Source organism: Leptonychotes weddellii, chromosome 3 (assembly GCF_054177405.1).
Source record: "Leptonychotes weddellii isolate Sample4059 chromosome 3, ASM5417740v2, whole genome shotgun sequence".
In the NCBI taxonomy this organism is placed as follows: Eukaryota; Metazoa; Chordata; class Mammalia; order Carnivora; family Phocidae; genus Leptonychotes; species Leptonychotes weddellii.
The window spans coordinates 154,047,831-154,054,351 of NC_138371.1; the positions used below are offsets into that span (position 1 = coordinate 154,047,831).

General features: G+C 34.4%; 1 pseudogene; it reads right to left on the bottom strand.

The window, feature by feature from the left end:
- Positions 1 to 5,121: 5,121 nt before the first annotated feature.
- Positions 5,122 to 5,731, bottom strand: LOC115939699 (large ribosomal subunit protein eL33 pseudogene; annotated as a pseudogene).
- Positions 5,732 to 6,521: the final 790 nt, after the last annotated feature.

Consider the following 6,521-nt stretch of genomic DNA (forward strand, 5'->3'; position numbering starts at 1 on the left):
GACTACATTTAATGATAGTCACCGTTTTGATTTTAATTACTAATGACTCCAGTCATACCCTTTAGTCTCTCTCTTATGTGCACACAAGCACACACATATATGCACACATGCACAGACATACACATACACAAAGAGAACTATCTTTTTTCAATTTTCTAAGCTACTGATATATTCTTTCTATTCTCTCAACTTTATCATTTGCCCATTTTGTACCATTTGGGGGAAGTTTTTATTTCTCTAAGGGTCAGCTTTATCCATCTTCAAAACTTTTCAAAACTTTATACTTACAAAAGAATACAAAAACCAAATTGTTAAGATTTTTGAATGATTGTAAAGGAAATGAACTGAAAACTTCACAGGCATTGTTTCAGCATTTGCCTCATTATCTACAGCATCTTTAGGCTATAATTTATCTACCTTAAAACATAAATAAGACCACCCCAATAACAGAGTCCTCTTTAGCAAATAAGCTATTTCTCTGTACTTCCTAATAAGAAAATCTTTGAAAGAGAAGTCCATATAATTATTTTTCTCCTATTTTTCTTTTTGGAATGACTCCAATGAGCCATTTTCACAAAGTTGATTGAATGAGATTTTGTCAAGGATAACAATCACCTGGAAATTATTACATCTAATGGATAATTTCTAACTTCTCATATAACTTCACCTCTGAATAGTATTTGATACAATTAGCTACACTTTCCTTCCTGAAGCCATATGTTTTTCCTAGTTTCTAGGACATTATACTCATTTTTTCCTACCTCACTGGTTACTCCTTCCATTTCCTTTGCTAGATTCTCCTCATATCCATGATCTCTAAATGTTAGAGTATCTTAGAGCACCGTTCTAGGCCCTTTCCTCTTTTCTATCTCATCCAATCTCAAGGCTTTAAACACTGTGCATAAATTAACAATTCTCCATTATTTTTTACTGAACTTTTCCCTTGAATTCCAGACTCATTTATCAAAATGCTTACTAGATCTGTATTTTGATATCTAATAAGCATCTCAACTTAAATCTGTCCAAATCCTGATACAATGTCCTTGTGGCCAAACCAATTCTCCTTAAATTTTATCCAGCTTAATAATTGGCAGTTTCACAGAACTAGTCTGTTTCTCATTGCCCTCATTACAAATAAAAGCACTGAAAAGTTAGTTTTTACAATCATTTGGTTTCTATTAGATGGCAGAAAATACCACTCTTTGAAGTAGTGGCAATCATAAAATCTGATTATCTTTTTATACTTGTTTGTCTTGATGATTCTCAGATCTCTAGGCATCTGGGATACAAATGACATTTAAAATTGTTCCCAATTATTGATAGAATACTCAGTGCTTTTTATCTTGTGATCTGTATTCAATTTTGTTAGTTTTTCCCATGACATCATAATTAAAAATCTCCTTACAACAGTAAAGTACTTAGCTTTTTATAATGTTCTATTTATAGTTGTGCTGGTTCTTTTGTATCAGCGGAAGACATTTTAAAACATTTGGAGATTATTTGTACATATAAATTTGTTATTTGTACTATAGGAATATAAAATATAAGCAAATACTGATATTAGATTAATTACAAAAAACTTTAATTGTTTTCACAACAATTGTATAAATGAACATTAACTGTTGGAATGTGAAAGGACATGGAATGAGAGGAATGACTTCTTTTTTTTTTTTTAAATCTTTTTTTTTTTTTTTTAAAGGTTTTATTTATTTATCTGAGAGAGAGAATGGGAGACAGAGAGCATGAGAGGGGGAGGGTCAGAGGGAGAAGCAGACTCCCTGCTGAGTGAGGAGCCCGATGTGGGACTCGATCCCGGGACTCCAGGATCATGACCTGAGCCGAAGGCAGTCACTTAACCAACTGAGCCACCCAGGTGCCCCGAGAGGAATGACTTCTGGCTTGTCTTTAGCTTTATACCTCCTTATAATCCTGATGTGAAATCTAAGATATGAAATTTCTCCTTGTTTTTAAGGTATTGGGGAATTTTCATAAAATGTACACAAATGAGTCAAATCAATATGGAGGAAAATCTTCATATGTTAACCACCATTTGATAATATGTGTTAAAGTTAACCCTGACCCCATCCACAATATGACTAGAAATGTATTATAGATAACATCATACCATAAAGTAGGGGTAACCCATCAATAAACTCCTGTAAGATTACCTAGATTCTTGGAAATTTTAATGAGGTTTCCTCTATTGTATGAGTACAACATATCTTCTAAACAAACAAATTGGATATATCTTTGCTTCTTTCTTGAAACAAAAAGTAATTTGGATTATAAAGTCTCTGAATTTAAAAGAAATACTTGCTCATAGAGATTAAAAACACTTGAAGATGTTAAAAAATCTAATCACACATGCAGATTGAAAGGGATGAAAAAACATGTACCATGCAAATGAAAGTGAAAAGAAAGCTGGGGTAGCAATACTTATATTGGACAAAATAGACTTGAAAACAAAATCTGTAACAAGAGAGAAAGAAGGACACTACATACTGATAAGGGGAACAATCCAAGAAGAGGATATAACAATTGTAAATTCTATTCACCCAATATGGGAGCACCTAAATACATAAAGCAACTGTTAACAGACACAGAGGAAGAAACTAACAGTAATACAATAATAGTGGGATACTTTAACATCTCTCTTACATCAATATATAGATCTTTCAGACAGAAAATCTACAAGGAAACAGTTACTTTGAATGACACATTAGACCAGATGGACCAAGCATATATACAGAACATTCTGTCAATAGTGGAATACAAATTCTTTTCAGGTGCACATGAAACACTCTGCTGTATACATCACATGTTAGGCCACAAAACAAATCTCAACAAATTAAAAAAGAAATCATGTCACACTTTTTTTCCAACTACAGTAGCATAAAAAATAGAGATCAATCATAAGAAAAAAACCTGGAAAGAATGCAAATACATAGAAGCTAAATAACATGCTACTAAACAGCAAATGGGTCAACCAAGAAATCAAAAGGAAATTTAAAAGAATACATGGAGACAAGTGAAAATAAAAACACAACAGTCCAAAATCTTTGGGATGTAGCAAAAGTTGTTCTAAGAGAGAAGTTTATGGTAATACAAGCTTAACTCAAGAAACAAGAAAAAATTCAAATAAACAATCTAACCTTACACATAAAGGAACTAGAAAAAGAAAAATAAACAATACCCAAAGCCAGTAGTAGAAGGAAGGAAATAATAAAGATTAGGACAGAAATAAATGAAGTGGAGACTAAAAAAACAAAACAATAGGAAAGATCACTGAAACCAGAAGCTGGTTCTTTGAAAAAATAAACAAAATTGATAAACCCTCAGCCAGACGGTGTTGGGAAAATTGGACAGCCACATGCAGAAGAATGAAACTGGACCATTTTCTTACACCACACACAAACATAAACTCAAAATGGATGAAAGACCTAAATGTGAGACAGGAATTCATCAAAATCTTAGAGAAGAACACAGGCAGCAACCTCTTTGACCTCAGCCACAGCAACTTCTGGCTAGACACATCTTCAAAGTCAAGGAAAACAAAGGCAAAAATAAACTATTGGGAGGTCATCAAGATAAAAAGCTTTTGCACAACAAAGGAAACAGTTGGCAAAACCAAAGGGAAAACTACAGAATGGGAGAAGATGTTTGCAAATGTTTTATCAGATAAGGGGTGGTATCTAAAATCTATAAAGAACTTATCAAACTCAATACCCAAAGACCAAATAATTCAGTCAAGAAATGGATAGAGGACATGAACAGATATTTCTCCAAAGAAGACATACAAATTGCCAACAGACACATGAAAAAAATGCTCCACATCACTCAGCATCAGGGAAATACAAATCAAAACCACAATGAGTTATTACCTCACACCAGTCAGAATGGCTAAAATTAACAAGTCAGGAAACAACAAATATGGGCGAAGATGTGGAGAAAGGGGATCCCTCTTACACTGTTGGTGGGAATGCAAGATGGTGCAGTCACTCTGGAAAACAGTATGGAGGTTCCTCATAAAGTTAAAAATAGAGCTACTCTATGACCCAGCAATTGCACTACTAGGTATTTACCCCATAGTTACAAATGTAGTGATTCAAAGGGGCACCTGCACCCCAATGTTTATAACAGTAATGTCCACAATAGCCAAACTATGGAAAAAGCCCAGATGTCCATTGACAGATGAACGGATAGGGAAAATGTGATATATATATTCATTCATATATTCATTCATTCATTCATATATATATATATATAATGAAATATTACCCAGCCATCAAAAAAAAAAAAATCTTCCCATTTTCAACGATTTGGGTGGAACTAGAGGGTATTATGCCAAGTAAAATAAGTCAATCACAGAAGGACAATTATCATATGATTTCACTCATATGTGGAATTTAAGAAACAAAATAGAGGAGCATAGAGGAAGGGAGGGAAAAATAAAGCAAGATTAAATCAGAGAGGGAGACAAACCATGAGAGACTCTTAACTATAGGAAACAAACTGAGGGTTGCTGGAGGGGAGGGAGATGGGGAGATGGTGTAACTTGGTGATGGGCATTAAGGAGGGCATGTGAGGTAATATATAGAACTGATGAATCACTGAACTCTGCCTCGCTAACTAATAATACATAATATGTTAATTAATTAAATTTAAAAAATTAAAAAAAAATCTGTTCCACTTCTATACACTAATAATGAAGGAGTAAAAAAGAGAAATTAAGAAAGCAATCTCATTTATAATTGTGCCAAAAAATACCTAGGAATAAACTTAACCAAGGAGTTCACCTGTACTCTAAAATTTATAAAACACTGATGGAAAAAATTGAAGATGATAACAAAAAATGGAAAGATATTCCATGTTCTTAGATTGGAAGAATGGATATTGTTAAAATTCTCATCCTACCTAAAGCATTCTACAGATTTTTTTTTTTTAACAAGAGAACAAATCTACACCTTTATTTACTTTTCATTAAATTTAAATCCTTGTGGTGAGTGCTGTGAATTGTGCAAGACTGTTGAATCACAGATCAGTACCTCTGAAACAAATAATACAATATCTGTTAAAAAAAAAAAAGAAGAAGAAGAAGATAGCAGGAGGGGAAGAATGAAGGGGAGGAAATCGGAGGGGGAGACGAACCATGAGAGACGATGGACTCTGAAAAACAAACTGAGGGTTCTGGGGGTGGTGGGAGGATGGGTTAGCCTGGTGATGGGTATTAAAGAGGGCACGTTCTGCATGGAGCACTGGCTGTTATACGCAAACAATGAATCATGGAACACTACATGAAAAACTAATGATGTAATGTATGGTGATTAATATAACAATAAAAAATTTTACAAAAATCCTTGAGGGGTACAGCATCACACAGATTCTGTGGCCAATGGGTTTAGCAGGAAGGTTGCTTCGGAATTTGGCACGAACCATGCCACTGTTTCCATGAGCACGAGTTACTTTTCCCTAGATTACTCTGGTTTGGTTTGGCTTGCCACCAGGAGTCACTGTGTTGTTCTTTGTTTTGTACACATAAGCACATCTCTTGCCTAGATAGAATTCCGTTTCGTCTCGAGCATAAACACCTTCGATTTTAAGAAGATTTCTGTGCTGCCTCTGGTTCCAGAGACCCCGCTTATAGCCAGCAAAAATGGCCTTGGACCACAGCCTTCCAGACATTATTTGGCATTATAGGAGTCCTGTTCCCAGCAGGCCTCCACAAACTCCAAGATGGCAGAAAAAGAGCATTCTACAGATTTAGTGCAATCCCTATCACAATATCAACATTTTCCATAGGACTAGAACAAATAATCCTAAAATTTGTATGGAACCACAAAAGACCTCAAATAGACAAATCAATCTTCAGGAAGAAGAGCAAAGATGTGAGTATCACAGCCCCAGATTTCAAGATACACTACAAAGCTGTAGTAATCAAAACAGTATAGTGTCAGCACAAAAATAGTTACATATATCAGTGGAACACGATAGAGCGCCTAGAAATAAACTCACACTTACATGGCCTATTAATCTACAAGAAAGGAGAAAATATACAATGGTACAATGGAGAAAAGACAGTCTCTTCAACAAATGGTGCTTGGAAAACTGGACAGCTACTTGTAAAAGAATGAAGCTTGGTTGACCCATTTGTTGTTTAGTAGCATGTTATTTGGCTTCTATGTATTTGCATTCTTTCTATTTTTTTTCTTATGATTGATCTCTAGTTTTTATGCTACTGTAGTTGGAAAAAAGGTGTGACATGATTTCTTTTTCTTTCTTACCCCATACACAAAAATAAACTCAAAATGGATTAGAGACCTAAATGTGAGATCTGAAATCTTAAAACTTCTAGAAGAACACATAAGCAGAGTTTCTTTGGAATTGTTAATAGAAACATTTTTCTAGATATGTCTCCTGAGGCAAGGAAAACAAAAGCAAAGATACACTATTGGGGCTATGCCATAATAAAAAAATCTTTTGCACAGCAAAGGAAACCATCAACAAAAAGACAAGACAAGGTA